Here is a 25,707-nt window from a genome sequence, read left to right as displayed (position 1 = left end):
AGGCCAGGTTGGACACAGGGGCTTGGAGCAACCTGCTCTAGTGGAAGGTGTCCCTGCCCGTGGCAGGGGCTTGGAACTGGATGACCTTTAAGGTCCCTTCCAACACAAACCATTCCGTGATGTGATATGATATTTAGATTAGAGGCTCTGACAGGAGAGATCAGAGCTCACAGGCGAATAAGGACTGTGCAGGGGGTTGTTGTGTCCCCTCTTTCAGGGAACACTGAAACTTTGGAGGGGAGGCTTTGGGAAGCTGCTGCTGGTTTTGCTCTGCACTGGGGTAACACAAACATTTTAGCCAGGAACTGGTGTTCTCCCCACCAGTGGAAGATCGCTCTAAAATGGAGTTAGTCACACCCAGGTATGCCTGAGCCAACTCTCATTCCTTTTCCCATGTTCCTGTGGTTTGTTGTTTTTGTTCCTTCCCCTTTGCTAGAGGAAATAAATAAAAGTTTTAGGTGAAAGGATGAAAAATGCCATGACCATCCTTTGCCCTGGCGAGGGCACGGTGGCCAAACCTTCTCACTGTGCCGTGCACGCCTTCTCCTTCTGCTCAGCCCCACTGTGGTGAGGAGACCAGGATCTCTGGTGTTTTAGAGTGCCAGGACCAGACAGCACTTGCTGTGAAGTCAGCAGGAGTTCTTGGTACCAGAGCACAGAAGAATCAGTTGTTATTTAGTTAGTTGTACAACAAGTGATGATGCTTTATGAGCCTGCAGTCCCCTTTCTTGCACCGTGAGCCCTGGTGATTTCTTAGGAACCAGCAATTGTTTTCACAGGAATAAACACCTGGAGTTTGTAAATTACTTTGTGTTTCTCCTCTGTGAGGTGGTAATGCTGGTGGATGCCACATTTGGGAACATGATGGTGAGATTACAGAGAGAAAGATGAGACTTTTTGTTCGGAAGGAGGTACTGAACTGTTGAGAAGCAGAAATCTCATTTTGTCACGTTTATCTTCAAGGCAAGAGAGGCCTGAGTCCAGTTTGCTCCAATTTCACCTAAATTTGACTCCCTACCTGAACTTGCTGTGTTGAGATGGTGAGATAATCACAGGCTTTGGGGTTTGCTTTGGTGTATTGGGTTTGTTTTAGTTGGTCTGGTGAGTGGTGGGACACAGTGGCGTGCATGGAAGTCTTGGTGGTCCTGTTGGCAGAGTTGTTGGTGGTTTTTTGCTCTGTAATGATTTATTAGTGCCTGGGTTATATGATCTGTAACTTCCATGGGGTTAATAAAAAGAAATACAGCTGGAATTGTTGGAGGGGAAAAACGTGTGGTGGAACCAGAGTGGCCTGATGGAGGTTTGCACCTGCATGTCCTGAAGGCCAGTGCTGGCAGAATGGAGTTCTCTTTGACTGGTCTGAGGTTTGTAATTACATGTCCTACATGAGGAGGGAAAGCATGGTGAGTGTTTTCCCCAAGCACCAAAGCTGTGGTGCCATAAAGGATGCCCTTGATGGTACACACGTCATCACATCAGCTCCGTTCTCATCAGTGTCACTCATGGTTTTGGGTCTTTCACATATCTGCTGTCTTGGGGGCATTCACAGTCTTTAGGGGTGGACATGCTACCACTGTCACACAAGAAGGTGTGCACTGTCGGAGTCCTGCAGCAACCATGGGGAAGTCTTGGAATTGTTAGCACTGACTGTGATGGACCCATCCACCACTCATGGAAGCCATCAGTGTTGCTGTGTGGTGGGATTGCCTACTTCAGGGATGTTTATGAGGTTTTAAGCCCATTATGAAATTCCAGCCAGGAGCAGAGCCTGCTCCAGCGAGTGCTGGAGGCTGGTCTCTGCTCTGTGGTTGTGCCAGGGTAGTACAGGATGCCATCAGGATGCCACCACCTTTCAGGGTCCCCCTGTTCTGTAGCCAGTGGGATCTGTGTGCACTTGCATTGCACAGTTATTTTGGATAATCCAGCCTTGTTTTTCAAATACATGGTCTTCTGGGTGGATCAGGGTAGGCATCTTGATAGGCATCCATAAAGTCCCATCTGCTCTGGGACTAGACTGTAAAATGCAAACAAATCCCAAATTACTCAAATACATCCTTAGTAGGTATTAATTATTAATGACTTGCCCCTCCAACTTTATCTGGCAGCAATTTCATTGTTCTTTAAGCCAATAAAAACGAGTGGGCCTGCTGAAAGTAACTGCCCTGCTTACTTGTGGGCTTCTGCTCATCTCTCCTGCCAGAAGAAGGGTTTACATGGTTAAAGCAGCCTGCTCAGTTGTTGAATGTGGGGCTCTGCTTCGCCCTCTTAGGTCCTCTCCCTAATCCCCACCAGCAGTCTGAGCAGTGAGAGATGAGGAAGGACCTTTACCGCCATAGTGGCCAAATCAAGGTTGGCCAAATCACACCCATCTTTGGACCCAGGTGCCTGGGCTTTTTGCAGAGATGCTGGTAGGAATCTCTGAGTTGATTTTTCACACCAGAACCGCCGTGGTTGCTCCCATGTCCATTAACTTGTGTAATGTTGTCAAACACTCAGCCACTATTTCTTTGCAACATTGCATACCAATTATTACTTAAATAGACCCCTGAAGCACAGCGGAGAGGGAGAATGTGTGGACTAGAGACATAATATTTACAAGGAGCCAAGTCTTTAATGAGACCAGGAATAATGCAGATAGATAGATTCTCTTGCTAAATGTAACAGATATAGAATGGCTGCTGCCTATAATTTTTCTTAGTGACCCGCTCACTTTGGAAAAAGAGGAGCTTCTGTGCTGAGGAAGTTGGCATAAAATTGTAGGATTGTCCAAAATTAGACTGGCTTTTGGTTATTATTGTAATAACTATAATGTATGGCTCTACAAGATATAAGAGACCCTGGCTGGGATTGTGGTTGAGCCACTTTGAGATGCTGGTGGACTTTGCGAAGAGCAATGGTTGTGCAAGGAGTCCGGAGTCAGCCCCCAGAGAGGCAAAAGGAGGTGGAAATCCATGAGCTGAGGGAGCTGATGCCTCCTTAGGGCAGAAAATAATTAAGCACAACAATTAATCACAGGGCTGGCTCCTGCACAGACAGTGGGTGTTGCGCTGTGAGATGTGATGAGCTCTGCAGGTCCTCAGCCTGCCCTTGTGGATATTCTGGATTATATTTAGGGAACATGGTCTCTTCCTTCTCAAAAACCAATTCCTTTTCAGTCCCGGTGGTGTGTCCAGGAGGTCTCGGGGCTTTCCTGCATCTTTTCTGTTGCAGCGTTCCACTTTGCATGCTTTCATCCACATATATGCTCCACATACCTGGATGAGGCTTCCCTGAGGTGTTAGGTCTCTATAGCTGCCTTATTCCTGTACAGGTGATGCACTAAAACTCTTTGGGCATGAGGAGCTTGTAGTTTATGTTCCAAATGAAGTTTCTAATTAAAAATTGGCCTTCTGCAGGCTCCTTGAATAACTGCGTCTCAGCTTTCCTCCTTGCTTTTATCAGCATACCCTTCGGTTTTACGACGATACATGTGTGTGGGGAATGTCCTTTGTTAATGTTAGCTGGAGGGAAAACCCTGTAAATCCCCCTTTAAAAACGTGCTAGGCCAAATACAAGCGTAGTGATACCTGTAGAGCTGCCATAAAGTGTTGAGGTTTTTATTAGCTTTATACTGAAAACCAGGTTCTGTGTGAGAGGGAATGCTGGAAGAAACCTGCAATTTAAGCAAAGTAATTAGGCTAAGTTCTAAATTATACACTTAAAAGTTGTGAGACTTCAGCTTTGCTGTGATTAGTTGTGGATGAAATTAATCTCAATTCAGTATATGGCAAAACCCCCACCTTTTCATCAGCTTTCATTATCTTGCTGTTTTCTGAAGTTCCATGATCCTGCAGCACAAGCTCCTGTAGGTTTTATGTTTAATACAAAAATGGTGTGGTGCAAGATTTGAACCTAGAATTAGGGCATCCAGGCATTTAGTACTGGAATACCTATGCTAACTTCAGCTTTTGCTTTTTGCTAATAACAACAGCGTTTCTCTGATGAAATTCCTGTTCTACTTAAGTTCCATTCCTAGAAGGACACAGGGGTTTTATATGCTGTAATATTATTCCTAAGAGAAGCTCCACGATGACATATTTTTCCCATCCGTAATGTTCGAAGAGCAGAAAGAATGTATTTCTATCTCTATCTGGACAACCAAAGTTATGAGAGTTAGAAAGAAGCAGCATAGACAGACTTGGGGAGAGAAAGTGCAATTTTAGTTTTGTCTGGCCATCAGTTTGATGTACTTCTTGAATTTGTGCTTTCTGGAGGTGACCCAACTTCACTAAATCCTAGTTCCAGCCTTCCTTGGAGTATGGAATCTCGCTCTTGTTTAGCTCCAGGCACTGGGGTTGTGGCCAGTGATTTTTGTTGTGGTTGTTTCTGAAAAGGATTTAATTGAATAGTGTATCATGAGGGAGAATCGGGGTCTCTGCTTGCACGTGTCACCTGTATTCATTACCCTTCCAGCCTGTCCTCTGGGCTGCTTAAGGTGCTGGACGCTGAGGTGGGTTGCACAGCCCTTATGATACAGTCAATGTCTGCACATCCAAGTGTTTGAGAAGGGAATCGAGAGCAGAGAACGGAAATCAGAGCTTGAGGAAAGAGGCAAAGGGCTGCAGAGAGAAGCTGCGGCTAGTAGTGGTGAGAACAACAAGCAGTTTGTGTAAAATATTAGAAATACAGCTAGGTTACTAGGTGAAGTTAATAGGAAAGACAAAATTAGTACTTGTTTGGCAGGAAAAGTAATGGTATGTTTAGAGACTGTGGTAGAAGTGAATGCTGAATAGCTGCTGCTTTAGCCAGACCTTTGTACATCAGCCCCGGTGTCTCTCTTTGAAGAGGTTTACAGAGGAAACCAAGCCAGTAATGTGTAATGTGTACTAAGTCAAGTCTTGAAGTACTGGAGAATTCCCTGCAAGCTGTAGCAGTGCTCATGTTGTAGTGTATTATAGAAAAGCAATAAAAGGGGCAGGCTGAGTAACAGCAGTTTGAGTCATTGGGAGGGGACTTATTTAATGAAGGAGGGAAGGACAGTGATGCACTCAGTCTCCATCAGGATGAGTTTAGGGGCAGCACATCCTTTAGAACTAACTTTTCTTTTTACATTTAAAAAGCTTGCCAATGGGATCGATAAAGCGAACTGCAGGGGTTTTTATGTGCTTAAAATACAGCAAGAGATGCAGCTTGGTACAGCACCACTGTTTTGGTTGGGGATGTGCAAAACTGAGACTCAGCAGCGTCAGCTCTCGAAATACAGCTGTAAAATCAAAACACGGTTGTAAAATCAGAAAGAATTTCCGCACATCCATTTCTAGCAGCCTCTCTGAGTGCTCATTTCTTGTTCTTACACTGCTTAATGTGTTTGTGAGCAGCCTGTGATAAGGGAGAGTCACCGTGGCTAAAGCTTGAAATGTCACTAAGATTGGGAGAGTAGTAAATACTGAAAAGGAGTGACCGCTGGTGAAAGCAATTTGTATTGCTTGGATACAACCAGGTAATACTTCTCAGATGGCCAACTGTAAATCTCTCTATCTGAGAGCAAACAATGCAGGCCCTACCTCCAGGATGCTGTCTGGAGAAATCATGTCTTTATAGAGGAGCGAGAAGTCACAAGCCAGTGCTGCTAATATGATATTATGGCCAAAGGTCTTGTGTGCTCCTTGCCTGAGCTGGCAGGTGGCTGCCAGGCTGGAAAAGGGACATAGCAGCCAACGTGGCACCAGAGACTGTTGAGGAGGGTCTGCAGAGAGCTGTGGGAATGCTGAAGGAGTTGGGAAGAGATGCAGGGGAAGGGTCCAGGAGTCTGCTTGGCTTATCCAGGAGAGTCTTGAAGGTAAATTGATTAAGGCAATTAGCGCTGTCATGAGGAAAAGAAATAAAGTCATAGAATCATAAACTGAATAATAAAAAGCTCTTGGGTCTAGTAGGGAGAGTTTTAACAAGACCCAACAGCTGGAAGGTGAAGCCAGGGAAAGGCTATGGCTGAGGTCCATGTTTTCAGCACTGTTAATGCTGGAAGAGGCTGCTGAAGGTGCCAGTGGTTTCTCCACTTTGGAAACACTGAATTCAGGGATGTTTGTTCACTGGAGTGAGCATCGCTCAAGCAGGGATGTATTTAGCTAAGTTAGTGTGCAGCATGTCAGGCTGGAAAATCAGAGGGGTCTCTCCTGACCTCAGAATCCATGGAAGCCCATCATTTGAATGAGAGTGTCCAGATGTTTGCAAATCCCCTGCACCAGCATTATGGATTTTCTTCAAGAGGATGACTTACAGAGGAGAGACCTAAAGGTGCAGATTGCAGTTCACTGATGTGAACTTCAGTGCTCAGGGAAGACCACAGGTGCTTCATTTCCCAGCATTTCCCTTGGTGTGTCTGTCACAGGGATGAATTTTGTCAACACTAGGTACTTGGCACTAGGTAGGAGTTAGCAGGGGCTGCATTAGCCCATCTTATGGCTAATGCCTGGTCAGATGTGAATTATTAGGCGCAGGAAGGAAATGAGGATTACTTTTTTTGATAGTTGTGTGCTTTATGTAATCGAGCAGAATTTAGTTAAACTCCAGATTTTGGGACACCAGAAATAATTCCAGTTTGTGGGAAACTTCTCAGCAGAGGAATACAGGCAGGAGCTCAAACTGATCAAAACTGGTCAAACCCAGGCTGAAAAATTATGTTGCTCGGGTCATGGCTGGAACAACCCAATGTGTTTGTGTGCAAATGTATTTCTATTTTGAAGCAAGAATTTACAGCTGGGTGTTTGTAGATTTACTCTGCTTTTAGGTGAGTTTGCAGATCAGTCTGTCTGTCTCATCCATCACGCATGGATGAGGTTTGTGGGATTGCCTGGCTCTGGTCTGTGTTGTGCTTGAATATGCAGAACCTGTCATGGCACAAATGTTGTTTCAGATCCCCTTTGTGCATGTGTGTCTGTGTGTGTGTGTATATATATTTACACAGGTATATATCTGCTGAGTTTACGCTGGGTTTTTTTAGGTCTAGAAGTTGAATTTGGTAAATCCTACTTGCAAAGAAAAGAGAAAAAGCAGCATAGTAAGACGGGCTCACATGGTAACACAGCTTGGGCTAATGCTATGAATTAAGGACATTTAGATGTTTGGCTTTGTATGATTTAGCTTAAACAAACAAACAAACATTGCATTAATCCCATTAGTCAAGCAAATGAAATAAACCTTTAAGGCACTTAAAACATGCTGATATTAGTTAGCTGTCAGACCAGTGAGACTCATTTTCAGACAGCACATCTACTGCTGTGTGTAAAGTCACTCACATGTATAAATGCTTTCAGAATGGGGAGTTACCCCTGGGGTGGTGGTGGTGGAGCTGGCATGGCTGAATGGGAATTTAGTGGGAATTGTGGATGCAATGGCAATTTTTTAAATTTTTAAGATTCTGCTGCACAGGGTGCTGGGAAGAAACTGGAGGACAGACTGGGGACAGACTTTTTAGTAGGGCCTGTTGTGCTACAACAAGGGGGAATGGCTTTAACCTGCCAGAGGGGAGATTGAGATGAGCTCTTAGGCAGAAGCTCTTCCCTGTGAGGGTGCTGAGGCGCTGGCACAGACTTTTCCCAGAGAAGCTGTGGCTGCCCCATCCCTCGCAGTGTTCAAGGCCAGGTTGGACACAGGGGCTTGGAGCAACCTGCTCTAGTGGAAGGTGTCCCTGCCCGTGGCAGGGCTTTGGAACTGGATGGGCTTTAAGGTCCCTTCCAACACAAACCACTCTGGGATTCTATGACTCTAATTGCATTCACCTGCTTGGGGAGATCTGGGAGCACCAAGGGTGAGGCGTTTTGCTGCTGATTCTGGGCGCTGTTCGCTGCATTGACACTAGCCATCTGTGTCTCTGCATTCCTTCTTTATCCTTCCACTATAAAAGATACAACTGCAAAGGTCCTTGTGGGGAATGTGACAGAAACCCTTAAAGTTGTCATGCAAAGCAATGTATTCCTATGTACCACATCCTACATCACTCTGGTGGTGTGATGGATGTGACAAACCTAAGCCTGGAGGGGTGGTTGATTTTTTTAGTGTCCTGCATATTGCACTTTCTTTAGAGGAAAACATAAGAATTTTATTAACTTGGATACATTAGGTCAGGCCAGGAATTTTCTGTTGTGTTTCAGTTGTATTTGTTTGGGCTTTGGTTTGCAAAGAACTGACTGAATGACGTGTCATGTTTATGAAATCAAGAGTACCTAGCTATTTTCATACAGCTCTCTTAATAGAGATTAAACACAAAATAAAGCAGGATGCATCAACAGTGATATTCCCATAAGCAATATTGTAACTTGTATGCAGTGTAATTATATTTTGTACACTTGCCAATTAAGCAGTTACGCTTTAGAGAAAAATTACTTTCAAGAGATGGAAGAAAAGTATCACAGTAAATCAAATAAAATATACATGTGTTGAGGGTTTGGTGTATGCAGCTGAAATGTTAAAACTTTCTGCTGGGTGTAGGTTGAGGTACGTGTAACGATGCTCTGTGTCCCGAAGCTTTTTGGGCACTGGACAATAGCAGATGGGGAAAAAAAGGCATAAAAATACGTTGCTTACTGGAGTAGCTGTGTGCTATGTGAGGCTGAAATGCTTGGGCAGTCCTGCTCTCCATCCTTTCTCCTACTGGGCTCCTGCCCCACACCCTGCCCTGCAGTAAATGTGGGTACCAGCCAGGTGGACACCCCCAGTTGGGTCCATGCACCCCAAAGCCTGGAGTGGCCACCTTACAGCTCTCAGTCACCCCTGCTTCCCTGGCACCTCTTATTTCCCTGGGGTTTTTTGGCTGGTGTATTGGAAAAGGGCACTCAGAAACACAAATGTTGGGCTTAGACTGGTTTTCCACTGTTTTCAACCAGTTTGGCTTTTGCAGTTGTCTTTTCACCCGGTGTCAACGGCGTGGGATCATGCTGAGCCTTGCTTGTGATTAAAAACCCCGTAAACTGACCCGCTGCCAACAATTCATGGCTTTCTGTTCTTCACCTTCATTGATGGCAATGGCAGTGGGGAGATTGAGATTAGATATTAGAAGTTCTTCCCTATGAGGGTGCTGAGGTGCTGGCACAGGGTGCCCAGAGAAGCTGTGGCTGCCCCATCCCTGGCAGTGTTCAAAGCCAGGTTGGACACAGGGGCTTGGAGCAACCTGCTCTAGTGGAAGGTGTCCCTGCCCGTGGCAGGAGCTTGGAACTGGATGACCTTTAAGGTCCCTTCCAACACAAACCATTCCAGGGTTCTAGGATAATAAAAATACCAAAACCCAAAACACTTCCAAATGGCTCTGATGTCCTTTCCTGAACTCGCTAATACAAAAACAGCCCTGTAAGTTGGATTGAGAAGGAATCCAAGCTCCCCAGGTGTTTGCTTCGGAGGTGGCTACATTTGTGAGGCTCAGGGCTACCGAGCGATGGTACTGCTGGAGATGTGGAAGCCAGAGCTCCCATCAGCACACTGGGCTTAGAAATCTGCAGCCTTTGGAGCAAAATAATTTGTTATCTAAACTGCTAATGTTTTAAATGTTAATGTTTGAGCGTGCCTGGCATGGTTTATTGTTGCAGTGTTACAGATCTACACACTTTCAATGATTTGCAGAAGGTGTTTGCGTGCAAAAAGCTTGCGATGAAAGTTTAGTTTGAAGACGACAAAATAAAACAATGTAATAAAAAACCTTAAACCAAGTTTGATGTACAGTGGGGTTACCAGCTGCCCTCTATTTTCCTGGCCCCTTCCCGTGCAGATTGTGCCAGCTTCTGCCTTTCCCTGCTGCGCTCCAAGTAGAATGAGGATGCTCTTGAGCAGGCTGTGATTCCATGTCCCGTCTTCGCTGCATTTCCATGCCCAGTTCCTGGTACTGGTGGTGAGTCTTTTACCACTTTGCTTCTGATGCTGTTGCTTTGGAGGCTGCAGGGTTGGTTTTGTTCCCCTCAAGTCCTGTGCAGTTGGTTTCTCAGGAGCCTGGCAGCCGAGGGGAGTTTATTTCTGTTGGGTTATTTTTAGCCTGATGCTTCTGGCCCTGCTGTTGATGCTGGCGGCCACTGTGCAATGTAGTGGTGTGGAGCCACGTAACACAGTGTGTCCGTGTCTGTGGATTCCATTCTCTGGGGCACTTAGTTCTGGGACAAAACCAGCAAATTTTGTGGAGTCTAAATTGGATTTGGCATCACTTTTATTCCACCACCCTATCGGTAACCTGCCTTCATCTCAAGATGCAGGACTTTGGTCGAGTTGCAGAGTTTCCGTGTCATACCTCCACTTTATCAATGCTTTATAACCTTTCCTCCTCTCCCTCCCACCAGCCCGAGCCTCTCTGCTAATTTTAATTTGAGAAGAAATAAGCCAAGGTATGCTCAGAGTAGAAGGAGATGATTATCACAATGGAATAATTATATTTTGGTACTTGATTTGATTTGTTAGCTGGAAGATTAGTCTGAAAACAGAGAAGTAAATGAATGCATTGTTGACTGCAGGAAGTTATTTATGAGTTTTTACTTCTGTTTAAAGGAATTCCCCCTGTGACTTAAGTAGCAGTGCAATTTATGGCCTTTCACATTGGGTAGCTGAATAAATAAATAGAATAAAGGCAGGAAGAATAAAAAGAAATGGTACCACGTTTTGGGGGTGTAAAGTTTCTGTTGTGGAATGCAGGAAGAAATGACTTTCAAACCCTGACCAGACAGATCAACAAAAATAATGCCCATGTTGCAATGAAGAAAGAACATGATCCCAGTGTGGTTTGGGTTAATTACGGTATGGCAGGAGAGATGCTTACTTACTCACACCCTCTACACGGGCTTTGTGTTACGTTTCTATAATTTTTCCATAACAATCTTCCTTCCCTGGCTGCTTCTCCTATTCCTACTTCCACAAATCAAGCAAATAGCATGATCCAGGAGGGAGAAATGATGTCTCTGCTGGACATCTGACACTGAGAGCTGCTGGTGCTCTTCCGTGTGATGGCTCTGTGGCAGATGGAGATGCAGGAGGACATGGGTCTGCTGGGCATGGATTAGGAAACACTCAAGAAGTGAAGGGGCTGCTTGGACATGGGCCAGGTTTGGACAGAACTGCAGAGGGGCCTTTGGAGCCATAACTGGAAAGCTCATGTGTGGGAACTTAACTAAGAAACCAATCTGAGTGGAGTTGATGTGTCTTCTGTTGCTATTGCAGATGACATGATGTTGGCATGGCCCTTCTATGGGCCAGCCTCCTGAGATTGTCTGTGTGCTGTGGTTGCTCACCGGCAGAGCAGAGCCTTGCAAAAGCAGGCTCTTAGCACCAAGCTTGGCTGTTAAACCTTGTCACTCTGTTCTCGGTGTGTTGATGCCATATCCTGGGTCAGCAGGATGCAGTAAAGTGGAAATAACGGCAAACCTCCTGCTCTGGCTCTGGGAAACGTCGGTGACGAGTGCGCTGATTCTGTCAGAGGAAATCAGGGATGCTCCTGCGCCTTGGAGCGCCGACAGAGCCAGGCTCTGCTCTTTGCTGCGCTGCTGGAGTGATGCTGATTTACACCAGCTGCTGATGTGGTCCAAAATTGTGCTTCAGAGTAGCTGGGACGTGGATCAGACTCACTGCGCTTTCAGGAAGCCCATTGGGCAGATTTCCTACCTTTTCCAGGTGGCATGGTGTTGGCAGTGGCTGGGGGATAATGCCAGCTGGAAGGCAGCCTAGTGATGTCTCCCAGGGCTTCATGTTGTTAGTATAACCTTCAGGGTTTGAAGGTGTTCTCCTCAGGGGAGAAGCCCACTTACAAATACTGCGTATACAGTGTTTGGTGGTTGGTTCCTTCACTCTTTCATTGCTAAGGCAAAAAGGGAAAGGAATCCTGCCTGAAGTCCAGCCACTCGTTTTGGCAGGCAGAACCTGTAAGAAGACTTTACAGAGGCTTGGAAAGTACCACAGACACACTGAAGTTGATTTAAACATTAAGAAAGCTTAACTCTTGTGCTCCCCAATGTCGCAGACCAAAGGTATTGGTGGGACTCAACTCCACAGACCAGTGGGGATGGAAACAACCAAAGCTGAGATGATAGTCTCATTTACAGCTCAGGTGTTTGATTGCTCTTGCAGGTATCACCATGTATAAAAGCAACTGGGTAAGCAGAGAAGCAGAAGCAAGACACAAATTCCTTGCTATGCCCACACTGCAGAAAATTTTGGTCAAGGAGCACTTTCCAAGTACAAGGAATGGGAATAACACTTCCTCTGCTAGCAAAAAGATTAATTTTCTTTGTGGGAGCTGGAAAAATGATTTGGACAGGATAGAGAAGATACTATGCTCTCACCTTGGAAGATGATGCTTTCCATGTTGTTCAAGAGGCTGTATGAAGAAATGAGTTTCTACATGTGGTGTCAAGTTTATCCAGGTGTGAATGGTGTGGCGGATGTCAGGCAGGATCTGCTCCGGTGGCCCAGCTTGCATGGGTCATACAGGAGATGTGATTTAGGGAGCAATAGGAAGAACTCAGAGGGGTGGAATGGTGACTTACTTTGTGTACTTGAGAAACCCATCAAAAGGATGTGCTTGACTCGGTATTAAACTTTGATGGGTTTCATTTAAACAACGTTTGGCACTGATCATCAGTGTTGTTTCAGCAGAAGGTATTGGTAGATCCATAAACCAGAGAGTAGCTTCTCATGAAGGGATTATGTTCCAAAGGGAATAACACATTCCTTTGGCAATCCCCAGAAATCTTGGACACCCTTTGTGATGGGTACTGGAGGGAAGGGTCGGGGACTGGGACAGTCACTTTGTTGCCCCTCACAAGCTGAACCCACCAGTGTGTTTTTTCCTTGGTGGATGGGCAGGTATTTGACGGAGGGGCACCTTGAGGAGATCATCATGGGCAGGGGTGGGAGGCTGGACGTTGAAGCCCAATGCAAAGTCCCTCTCCATCCTTAACTACATTAAACTCATTTATAGCGTGATGATGAATGTCATGTATGAATCCGCCAAGAAAATGCTGATGATGGTCCTGGCTATTTTTGGGCGTTTTGGATGCCTTTTGTGGTGTGATCAGCACAGAGTGCTGCCAGTGGGCTGCGTTGTGTCCCCGTTGCCTGGCACTGACATGCTTTCTGCAGTACTAACAGTCCCTTTAGTCATTTTCTGATTTTTAAACGCTGAGTGGAAGCTTTAAGTAAGCCAGAGTTGGTGGTGATCGTGATTTATGTTATGGTGGCCATCCTGTACTTTGCTATGTTACGCACCAGAAAGTTGAGACCACCAGGATAAAGTCCTTCCATAGAGTGCAACAAATTCTCATCATCAAGAAGTAACTGGTGTATACGTTGTGTTGAGTAATTATAGAGTACAAGGAACATTTGATATAGCAATTGTAGCTTGATCTCCTGCACTTCATTACATTTTCCCTGTGCTGGTAGTGAGAAATGGGAGGTGTATTTTATTTCCCAATTGGAGTACACTTGCTTCGAGTGGCCTTGCTCTTCGTGTGAGGGAGAATTTACAGTAGGGATTTCCATTAATGCTAATGAGAGTTATGCCCATGCTCTTCGCTGGCCTGGTGACAGAGGAGGAGAAATAATAGTTAAATTCTTTGTCATCTAAAAAAAGAAAAATGACCCTAAAATGTCCAGTGTGTCAGTGGGAAGTGACTGAGAGCAGGAGCTGCCTTCGTTGGTGCACTTGAGCATTCACCTCTAGCTGAGAGAGTTTTCCTCTGTCCCTCTTCTTTGTTGCTTAAAATAAAAGTGAAAAAAAAATCCAGAAATGCATTTAGCTGGGGAGAATAATGAATAATCTCAGGATAGATATAGTGATTATAAACCAAAACACACAGGTGGCTAACCTACGTTTGTGTGACATGAGTTGCAGTCGGTTTCCTTTATGTTTATGATGAATCCACTCTTCCATTTAAAGCCATTAGGTTTAGCACTGCACTTGATTTAAAGTAAGTGCAGTTAATATTTTTGGTTATAAATTTCGGGCATGCCAGTAAGAAATCATCAAAAAGTACAATTCTTCATGTAAAGCAACCACAAATTCCTGTTAATCCCTGCACAAAACAGGAGGCAGGTTCCTCACCCGCAGCTGGATTTTGCCGGTTGGGAAGGGCTGGTTGTGTGTTGGAATTACAGTGAGCCCAGCGTTAATAGGAGCTGTTGTGACACATCTTTTGTAGGGGAGTCTATCTAAAGGCAGTGAGGAAAGGGCTATACTTAATCAGTATAAATGTCAGTAGCATATTTTAATAAATTCTTGATTTTGCTTGGACTGTTTGCAATTGCATATTTAAAAGGAATCTGCCATCCCCTTTCCAAGGTATGTGACATTTAAAAGATCTGTAAAGAAGATTGGTTTGACAGCTTCAAATTACATTTGAAAGAGTTTTTTCCCTTTCAAAACAGAAAATGAATACTTCCTATTCTAAATGTCACTGGAAAGACATAAACATGTTTAATCAAATTATATATTTAATTTATGTAAAACGTAATTTTTTATTCATGCAAGAGGCTCACTTGTTACGTTTTTACCGTCTCCGAAGCTTCACAAAGTTGGTGAACTGCTGAATCTCTTGAATAAAGCACTGCTCAACCGTTTTTCAGAGTCTTCCAAAATAGCCATTAGCTTATTGTTGGATTTGCCCACTTCCAGGTATTTGTGTTTCGCCTGAGGCTGCTGTGATGCTTTCATTAGCAGAATCATAGAATCCCAGGCTGGTGTGGGTTGAAGGGACCTTAAAGCTCATCCAGTTCCAACCCCTTGCCACGGGCAGGGACACCTTCCGCTAGAGCAGGTTGCTCCAAGCCCTGCCCAACCTGGCCTTGAACACTGCCAGGGATGGGGCAGCCACAGCTTCTCTGGGCACCCTGTGCCAGCACCTCACCAGAGCCAATGAGTTGGCCAGGTTTTGCTGGGTTGAAGGGGCAATTCCCATGGAGGAGCCAGGGTGGTTGAGGTGGTAGTGAAGGACCTCTCTGGATGTCCTGGGCTTGTGACACCATGACTGCACACTAAGCTTGTTGCTTGTCTGCACCATCACAGTGGGTGAAGGCTGTTGGCCATCCTTGCATCCTTTTGGGTGGTCATCTCCTGGTGAACCAAAGTCACTGTAATGTACCTGCTGGGCCAAAACCATGAAACTTCTCCTAGGGGAGAGGAAAAGCTGTTGGATTTGGTGCTCTGGACTCCAGCTTTCATGGCATATACATCAAGGGCAGATATCTAAAGCAGCCCAGCAGGTTTCCAGAAGATAAGGAGCTTTGGCTTCTGGCAGAGCTTCTGGTCTTTTTATGCTGCTGTGCAAGAGCTTGCTGGAGCAGCTACCTGCTCATCTCTGTCTCTGCCAGCAAAGCCTTATGGGCTGGAGCTGCCGGCAGCCAAGCCTGTGTCCAGCACCCACTGCCTTTGAGGATGGGCTGCTGCTCAACAGGGAAGATTGAGCAGAAATCCAGGGCGAGTCCCCAGAGCAAAAGCCTGCTTTAAACAGACGTATGTCATCAGGTGGCATCACCCAGCTCAAGACGGATGGGTGTCTGGGGGCTTGGGCTTTCTTGCTGAGGGGAGAAGTAATGGAAGAGGAATTAACATCAAAAAGAAAAGCAGGGAATTCAGCTGTTTCACCTTTTTCTCTTTTGATGTCTGCAAGCTTTGTGTATTTGCTGAGCCAATGCAGATGCTAAACTCCTGCTCATCCCAGAAAAGGTCAGAACCATTAGGTTGGACTGTCCTGGTATGAATATACCAGGGCTTGGCAGACCTTTGAGCATGTCCTTGTCTCAGGATGGTCAGGCAGCCTGTCTGTTAGCTTTGGCAGGCTGGAGGATGTTGTGAAGATTCTAAAAGCGAAGAAGCAGCAAAGAGTGTAATCATGTTACTGGGAGCCTTCTCTGAAGGAGGCAAGAGCAGGACCTGCGGACGCCTCTGCCAAGCCCTGAGCTGACAGCAGTGTTTGGCTCAATCTTTGGCCTTGGAGAACTGCCCTGGCCTGAACTAGAGTTATCTAGTAGATATAGACACTAGTAGAATATCTAGTGATACCTCCCGTTTCCATTTTTTAATCTCATCCATAACTGCAATTAGTAATTCTGGTTTAAGTGCTCACTGATCGGAAGAGGGTACGACACTGGGAGTTAACTGCAGCACTTGGTGTGTGCGCCACTGCCAGGCAGATTCTCCTTGAAGGCAGACCCAAACTATTGGGGACATAAAAGCTTGAGATACATCAGAAGGCATAGTCTGATCATTCAGATAGAGGTACCTTTCAGAGAAGACAGGCATGCAAAACAAAGACAGAACAGAGTCAGCATCAGTGCTCGAGAGCAAAACTCAAAACCTGATTGTCCTCAGGTAAATCCATCCTCTAGCAGGAAAAAGTGTTGGAATTCTTTCATCCAAGATAGGTCATGTTCTCACGATCTTCTAAAACTTCTCTGTCTTCTTCATGTTCCCAGCAGATATATACGTATATATTTATTCCTTTAGGTCATGGCCAAGCCATAGCAACTTAAAAGAGGATCTTGCATGCAAAGAAATGCTAATGAAAAGATCCCTGTCCTGGAGCCATCCTGGAGACTGCTCCCTGTAGTGGTTGTGACTACCACAGCTCTGACCATCAGGCTTCCCTTGAAAAGGAAGGCTTTCTTGGGTAAACCCAAACATCTGGAAGAGTTTGGGTCTTCCAGCTCTTTTTTGCTAACAGCAAAGAGGGGTTGAGTGAATGAAGTAATATTGACAAAGCTGTAATTTAGGTAATTAGCCAGCTGCCGTGCATTGAAAAGGGCAGGGAATATTTCTTCCCTGGTTTGCAATTTCCTTAGAAAGGAAAATATCCAACTGGAGATAACTTGGGAACTCACAGTTCGCATGTAGCTAAAAACGTTGCATTTGACAAATGGGGGGAGACCCCAAAGGCAGCTCCTGACTGTTTTCCAAGCCCTTCTCCCCTGGTGTACCTCCAGTGTTGGCCTGATATTAAAGTAGTACAGGAGGTAATAGAGGTTATGTTTTGAACCGGCTAATGCGAAATTTCCTGATCTTGACTTGCTCCTTCCCTGGGATTTGGAAGTACCTTTCTTCAGGCTGAGGGACACAGAGTTCCCATGTGGTGTGTCGAAGTATGGTCAAGAGGGTTTGTCTTCTATCTATCTCCATTCCTATGTGAGGCTGGAACTGAAACTCAGGCAGGGCAGAACATTCTGGATTTGGGGTATATTTTATATTTATATTTTATTTCTTAAAAAAAAAAAGAAAAACCTTGAAAATATTCCCAGCAATGTTTATAGTTCAAGCACAGTAAATTGGTGTGGAGATTTTGGAAGACAGAGAGTAGTAAACAGCAGAGATTTCCAGTGTGTTCCTCCTTTATGTTTTCGGGGAAATGCACAGTCTATAGTTTTTTTATTACCCATTTCAGCATGAAATATGTTGCCACATTAAGTTGTATATTTCCATTGAAATATATGGCAGGAATAAAATTCCAGATAAAAGGTAACTATTTGACATTCTGTATAGTCGTTGTCATGCTGTTAAAATAACACATTGACTACTAACTTGATACGAGACAAAGATGAAGAGGAAGCTGTGTCAGCAGGATTTTCTGAGGAGCCCTGTAATCCCGACATCCAGGCGGCTGCCTTCTCTCTCCATACCCTTTCCTCTCAACTGCAAAAACAGAGGTTGCCCTGAAATATTAACATCCTGAGAACTCCAGTTTCTAAGTAAAATAACCCGCCCTGCCTCTTCCAAAAGAAAATATACTTGCAGTACATCTCAGCAAAGCATAATGTTTAGAATTTGTTTTCACCCTGCATGTGCTCTGCTGGGGAGAGTTTCAAGCTAAAATTAGAAGGAAGTGGAGGCAAACTGCAGTCAGTTAGCTGAGCTAACAAGATTCCAAGAGATTGCAGTTCCACACCGTACCCTGGCCAAAGCCTCGGTGTTGTAGGGTATAGGATCATCTCAACTGGGTCAGCCAATGTAATTTAAATGATGCAATATATATTTTACTCCTCAGTTCTAATTGTTGTCATAGGATCATAGAATCCCAGACTGGTTTGTGTTGGAAGGGACCTGAAAGCTCATCCAATTCCAACCCCCTACCACAGGCAGGGACACCTTGCACTAGTCCAGGTTGCTCCTGGTGAGGAAAGAGGGATGCATTAGGTCAGGAAAGTACTCCAGGGACTGGGCTCCCATCTCTGGGGAACAAACTCCACCTCCACTGGGAGATGTATGGGGCAGTTTAGACATTGAGCCTGGAGGAACCAGTGAGTGCTGCAACATGTCAAACTGCTGATAAAATTTGCACTGGCTTTGCTCTTGTATTAGATGCCTTTGCCTTCAGCTATTTCCTACTCTACATGCAAAATTCTTGCCTGGCAGTAGTTGGACTTATTGCTCATAGACTTCAGCTATGTCCTTAAAACATGCAACCAGACATGTAAAATACTCCGCATTGGCAAAAATAGTCATTTCTGCTCATACTTGGGTTGTTTTGCATCAAGTATAGTGACTGCAGGATGTGCTCCTGACAAGGGATAAAGACCATTGATGGTAGGTAGTGGGTCAGCAAGAGATTAAGGCAGCCAAAAAGATATCTGGAGAGGGGCTTTTTATAAGAGCAAGTGGTGATAGGACAAGGGGGAATGGCTTTAATCTGTCAGAGAGGAGACTGAGATGAGCTCTTAGGCAGAAGTTCTTCCCTGTGAGGGTGCTGAGGCGCTGGCACAGGGTGCCCAGAGAAGCTGTGGCTGCCCCATCCCTGGCAGTGTTCAAGGCCAGGTTGGACACAGGGGCTTGGAGCAACCTGCTCTAGTGGAAGGTGTCCCTGCCCGTGGCAGGGGGTTGGAACTGGATGACCTTTAAGGTCCCTTCCAACACAAACCAGTCTGGGATTGTATGATGATTCTATGATCTGACTGTGTGTTTCCTCATATGTGGAGGTCCTCTGAGCATCCTCTTACTGCCCATTTCTGCTGATTTTAAGAGGCGGTGGGTCAAGTCCATCGTCATGGCATTCCTGCCCAGGCTTTGTGGCATGACTCCATGCTGCTGGGGTGGATGCTTAGGCTATGGTGATTGTAGCAGAAAAGCAAACAGAGCTGTGCTTCTGCCTCTGCATCAAGATGCTGTCAGCAGCTGGGTCTCAGTGATTTTCAAGTGCTCTGAAACTCTTGCGTTACATTTGAATTCCTGCTTGCATGTCAAGGTGTCATCCCGAAGCAGCGAGCAGTGACCCCTCTGTGCTCCTTGGGAAGTCACAGGAGGCTAAACCCACCCTGTGCAATGAAACCCTGCCTGGAGAGCCCCACCGAGGGTTGTAAATACAAGCTAGTATTAAAAGATCCTGGAGATAACACTTGTAGCAATCAAACAGTGAACTGGAACAGCCTGATAGTAAATTAGATTTTCAGTCAAAGAGAAAAAGTGTTCACTTTGCGATTGTAACTGACAAACTTGGGTTTTTCCACAATTTGTTATTTCTTCACTTTCCTTACGCTCATTTTCCTTCCTATTTATAGCTTTACATGTGTGCAACTTGAAACCAGCCAGTTTGAAATGTTCTAATCTCAGATTTTCCATAAACATTCCTGCCTGTGCCAAGACCCCTGTGCACCAAGTTTATGAAAACAATCCCCTCTAGGCAAAGATTTTTCTAATTCCCTGAATATAAGGGGAGAAGTTTATAATAAAGTGTTGATAGGACCTTTAGCGTGATGTTGTGAGCGTGGTATCTACAGACATGGCAAGAATTAGTTCTCAAGCATTTTGCTGTATAAAGGGTAATTTTACAGTCCTATTATTGTTTCTGTAACTTAATTTTCAGGCAAAATGTGGTTTTAAAGGTGTAAATAGTTCTGCTATGACAACACACACGCTTCCCAACTTCAAAATGCCTCTTTCAGGATGAAGAATTACTGCGAAGTAATTGGTTCTGCTCAAACGTCTTCTCTTAAGCAGGTTTAATGTTTGATATAAGAGGCCTTGCGGGGTGTTATTTCAGACTCACACACAATAATATTAAGCTATTAGGCATTTCCCCCATATGTTAATACTTAAAGGCTCGCCTGACAGACATGAATGTTATTAAAGGCCTTTGCAGAGGCGGAGACTGCGTTATTGCTGGGTGCTGCTATAATTATTGCACTGGTGAGATCTGCAGGTGGTGAACACCAGCAGAGTTTAGCTGAGACCAGGAGGAACTAAAATGTTGTGTAGAATAAGAATAAAACCAATCTTGGGTTTTTTCCCGTGGTGGTGTGATGTTCCCTGATGGACCCACAGCACCAGAGGAGGGAAGATGCCAGCCACAGCATCTGGTCTTGCAGCCTTGCAGGTCACTGAAAATCAGATCATGTCCCTGGGTGCTGCCATTGCAAAAGTGCTGTTTTCCAGGCTGCTGGTCAGGCAAATAACAAACAAATCTGGACTGCATCCTGGGTTGTCCTTCTGAATCACCTGTGGATTTATACCCAAATCCTTTGTGGCTTCCAGTTATTTTCTTGTGCTGGTGTTTCCTCTTCCCCTTGCTACGTTTTTGGTGTTTTCCTTCCCCAACATTACGTTAACGAGATTTACTGTCCCTTTGAAATACTTAATGTAACATGGGCAGTGAGTGGTGAGTCCGGTCACTGGACCCTCTCCAGAAGCTGCTGGCACTCCCGTCACTGAGATGTGTGTCTGGTACAGGAGGATACAGCAGGGTCTGAAAAGCTCTGGGCTCTCGTATAAGGGCCATGTGTGGAAGTTACAAAAGCCTGAGCATCCTGGCAAGCCAGTGGGTGATGAGTCCATGGGATATCTGGGCTGCAGCCTGCACGGTGGGACTGGTCGTGGTGCTCTCAGTTGAGATGATGGTGGTCTTAGTCCTCCTCTTAATGGGACCCCTCATGGCACTAGTGTAACAGGGACTTGAACTTCCTTGGGAGTCCCCATGGACAGAAATCCTAAGTTCACCTAAATGCAGTCTTGACATCATTCCCACTCCCTAGGGTTAACTTTGGAAGACTTTGGCTGAATCTTGCTGGAACAGGACCATGGTGTGGTCAACTCAGCATCTCTTCAGCCTGCTTTCAACAGCACTTGAAAAATGTCATTAACAACAGCATCTGTGAGCATCTTACCCCAGGCTTAGCTTCTGCCCTCCCCAGGGGCTCCAGAGTACCATTCCTGTCTCTTGGGACTTCTGGTTATAAAGGGATGCTGGAGGAGGATGTGCTTAGAGAACCTTTCTGGCAATACAGCTCCACAATTGTGGGCTGAACTGGGACCTCTGGATCAGGAGGTGAGAGCTGCTGCTGCCAGTGCTAAAAGCATTCTCTTTCTGTTGCTTGATTCTTTTATAGCTGTCATTTCTAGGGTTACCTGGTACTCCAGGAAAGGGAGTGTGATGCTTTTGGTTCCAGAACACCTGACCCTTGGCAAAGAGTGACTCAAAACTACTCACCTGGCTTTATGTGTTCAGAAAATAGGTCTTTCATCTAAGATTAATTTGAAGACAGCTTTTAAAGGGTATTTCTCTTATGACAAATGATGTTTTTGGCAGTGAGTGCTCATCTCTTTTGTACTGATGCTGCCTCCTCTATGTCCTTCTCCAGCACCCCCAATAGCTGCCAGACTCAAGGTGCAGCCCAAGACCTGACATTTGGATGCAAAATCCTTAAGTATCCATGGTAAAGGGCCCCCTGGAGAGAAAGGTTTGCAGCAGGAGCTGGGAGAGACCTGTAGTGATGGTGTTTCACACTGCACAACATTGCTGTAGAGTCCTGTGGAATACTGCACCCTTACATTATGTTGTAGGGAGAAAAAGTGTGGTAGCAAACTGACATTTCCCCCTCGGTGTGTGGCTGGTCCCTTCTGTACTTGCTGGACAGTGGCTGGTGCTGCAAAGGGAAGCAGGGTTGGAAAATATAATAATAATGATGATAATAATGTTAATGATGATAGTGGAAATTAGGGATTGGAAAAGGGAGAAAAGTGCATGTTGGCATTGGGGAGGAAGAGGAGTAGTCAGACCCATCCGTCAACAGATGGACCCTCAGCCTGGGGCACCCAGCCAGGGGAACCATCACTCCCACTGTGCACAGCCCAACATGATGCCGCCCCCATCCCTGCCCAGGTGGGTTTTCCCACCCCCTCAGAACTCGTAGAATCATAGAACCCTGGAAGGATTTGTGTTGGAAGGGACCTTAAAGCTCATCCAGTTCCAACCCCCTGCCACGGGCAGGGACACCTTCCACTAGAGCAGGTTGCTCCAAGCCCCTGTGTCCAACCTGGCCTTGAACACTGCCAGGGATGGGGCAGCCACAGCTTCTCTGGGCACCCTGTGCCAGCGCCTCAGCACCCTCACAGGGAAGAACTTATAGGGTATCTCCACCTCTCACCAATTCAGGAGGGCTGCAGGAAGGAGGGAGATGGATGCACTGCCTGTGCCAGGCAGGAACGGCACTGGGCATCTCTTCTTCACTCTGCACCCTCTTAATGTACGTGAGTGCTGCTGAATGCATCACCTCATTTCATATTGCATTTGCAGAGAAAGCGCAGTTTTATTGAACATTAGGATTGAATTCTTAACTGACTAATCAATTTTTGTAGTGAGTTAAAATGCCTGGTATTAATGGACAACTGCAACCATTAATCAGGGTTATAGTAGATTAACAGTTGTCAGCATTTATGCTAATAGTACTTACAGACCACGGGCTTATGGATTGCACTTGCCATTTCCATATTTTTCTAAACATGTGGAATACTCCAGCTTTGCTCCTATTGATTATTTTCTCCCTTCTCGGGCTCTTCTTTGGAAACACAAACCTAACCATCACTGGTATATGGCTTTTTTGCACACTTGGTTTCATGTCAAAAGAGATGGAAAAGGTTCATTTGTTCAACTGTTTGACTGTTTAATTTGATCTGGTAATGTGACTAAAGCAAGACAAATAGAGTGTCTTAATAAAACTATTTAACAATCTCTGGCAGCTCTGGAAACCATAAGGCATTAGGAAAATACAATTCCAGGAGTTTGGGTGGATGTAAATAAGAAATGCATTTCAGGATTCACTCACCAAATTAATTTCAGTGTTTTCTTGCAGTAGGTCGTGGTTTTTTTAAGCCAGTAAAGCAAAATTTGTTGTTCAAAACCAACCAAAATCAAAACAGGCCTTAAAACTTCATGGGGTTTGTGAACATGTTTCCTCCAATCTATTTTATTGGGGTATTTTTTGATTTGAATCTGGGATTTCCTAAAATCTTTTTAGTCCAAAGTCTTCAATTAGCTGATTACTATAGATTATATGCATACTCTGGATACCTCATCAACCTATCTAATAGCTGGATCCTATTGATTGTCCTTCAATTAATCATGTCCCCTATTTTCATTTATCAAACCCCAAATACGTGTAATTAACTCGGAAGTGATATAGCTCACCGTAAAGTGATTTTGTTGCTGCTGTAGAGATAACTCGGCAGATTATACTAATAGGAAACGCAAGTTGAAATTAAATTAATGGTATCGTGTCCATCACAGAAGAATAATTTAAAAAGTAAAAGTGAAGGACCACAGCGAGGAATCCTTTGTAATGGCAGATACAGATGTTTGTGTCTGTTTTCTTATTTGCATCTTGGGGACTTGCCATCCTTTGAGCTTTTGAGCCATCAAGCTTCCCATAGGAGATGCAAGAAATGCCCCGAATTTCTCATCAGGGGGAAGGAGGAGACTGAGAAGGTGGAGGATGAGTAATTGCAGGTTGGTTTTGTCCCATCAGTGGGCCAGTTTACGAAAATACTACCAGATGCCATTGTTGTGCTTTAAAAGCAACTTTATTAATTCGGATGTAATCTCTCCTTCCCCCATCACTCGTATTGAAATTGGCTCAATGTGCTTAATTCCATGACAGACTGAATTGTAATAAATAATATACAATATCCCCAAACCAGCTTGCTTCAATTGGCATGATGCTTATGAACAGCGAGTTTCCGAATTGCTCATCATGGCTGAGGCTTTAAGCTGCAATTTGATTCATAAACACAACTGTGTGTAAACTCGGGGAGAGCAGAGTATTTGTGTGTGTCATCATTCCTGCTTCCAACCAAAATGGACGTACTCTATAAGCGCAGGCTTTTTGGCAGTGCATTGGCACTAATTATTGAGGGACTCATGGTATGTCAAAATTACTCTTTATTTTTGCTCCTTAAGCCTTATGGATGAGAATACATTTGTTTCTGGAGCAGCTACCCAGGTTATCTTAGGACTTGTCACTGATCCTTTAATATCCCTCAGGATCTCACAGTGAAAAGCACTTGAATTATCTTACTTATTTATTCTTTGGTGGCCAGAATAAAAAGAAATGTGTTTTTTACAAGTATGGCCCAGAATGTCCAACACGCTCCTTTCAAATAATGTCTGTGGTGATCCAAATTAAAAATAATTATTTTCTTTGAGTTGGTTTGGTTAATCCTCAGAGAACAGGAGTTAGAGCTTTGCCGGTAGCGCTGTTTCACCACCACTTCAGCTCTTCTGCCTTAGGCACTTTGTTATCAGACATTAATATCTGCAACAGCAACCAATTATCTTGTAATTTTAACAAAGGCATCAGAAAAGAGAAAGTGCTTGTTGGTTCGATGGTCGTAAATACAGAGATCACAAGCAAAGAGCCTTTACTTTTATTATGCAAAATAATGACTATGTAGCTATTAATGGAATTTACTTTATACTATGACAATTTATACTCCAGCGTGTCTGTGGAAGAGCTTTCCCACCAGGCTGTTTTGACAGCTCTCTGTAATAATACGGGAGAGTGATGTGTCTAACGAAGTCTCCGAGAAAAATATCTGGTTTGCATTTCAGAACTTGTCATTCAATATGTTTTGCAGTAGGAGATAGCATGGGAAAGATGCCTTCCATCTCAGGCTGCCATCGCACCTATACAGCGTACATAGGGGATGTATGCTGGTGCATCATGATGGTCGTGCTCTGATCCCAGCCAGCAGAGTCCAGCCTTTAAGGAAAACTTGGTTTTTAATGAAGCTGTGCACAGTGCTGTGATTTATTGGTGCAGGATGGCAGTGTATATTGGACTGCATGGATGTGATGCCTTTTTGTCTTGGTAATAAACCTCTTCTTGCAAGCCTGACCATCTCAGATAACATCTGTGAGATCTGTGCTAACCACATGGATGATGGGGATTTTAAGGTGCAGGAGAGACCTGCAGGACCTGTTCACTGGCTGTGCGTGGGAAAGGGCTGGTGATAGAATCTGCTCTGATGAAATGAGTGATCCGTGCATGGGGCTGAAGTGATGACTGTTGGAAAAAATTATAGATAATGCGTATGTACCAAAACAACACCATCAAAATGAGGTGTCAAAACACTATGAGGGTGCTGAGGCGCTGGCACAGGGTGCCCAGAGAAGCTGTGGCTGCCCCATCCCTGGCAGTGTTCAAGGCCAGGTTGGACACAGGGGCTTGGAGCAACCTGGTCCAGTGAAAGGTGTCCCTGCCCATGGCAGGGGGTTGGAACTGGATGAACTTTCAGGTCTTTTCCAACACAAACCATTCCAGGATTCTGTGATTCTGAAACAGTAAATGAAGTGGGATCAGTTGAGGTTCTGTATTGGTGGAAGTGGGAGCAGCCAGAGGGAGACTGATTCTCCCCCTGCCCTCCCTCATCACCATCATGCAGCAAGCCACAGTCCTTGATCCATCTCAGCAGAGGGGTCATGTCTAAATGCAACTGCCTGGGAAATTGTCCTC

The 25,707-nt window shown here is 44.9% G+C and overlaps 1 protein-coding gene across 3 annotated transcripts in view; it reads left to right on the top strand.

Annotated features, from left to right (window-relative positions):
* The window catches only part of CTBP2 (C-terminal binding protein 2), a 142,518-nt gene that overhangs the window by 3,656 nt on the left and 113,155 nt on the right, over positions 1–25,707 (top strand). Inside the window, exon 2 of one of the 3 annotated variants that reach the window (XM_032919959.1) lies at positions 9,737–9,856. The exons of the other annotated variants lie outside the window; for them this stretch is intronic. The gene's annotated coding sequence lies outside the window, so the exon portion shown is untranslated. The remainder of the gene's footprint in view (positions 1–9,736; positions 9,857–25,707) is intronic. 3 annotated transcript variants of the gene reach the window in all.

This window comes from Strigops habroptila, chromosome 5, assembly GCF_004027225.2.
Source record: "Strigops habroptila isolate Jane chromosome 5, bStrHab1.2.pri, whole genome shotgun sequence".
NCBI lineage: Eukaryota > Metazoa > Chordata > Aves > Psittaciformes > Psittacidae > Strigops > Strigops habroptila.
The sequence above is the reverse complement of the archived record's forward strand: the minus strand, read 5'-3'. Positions and strand labels throughout refer to the sequence as shown.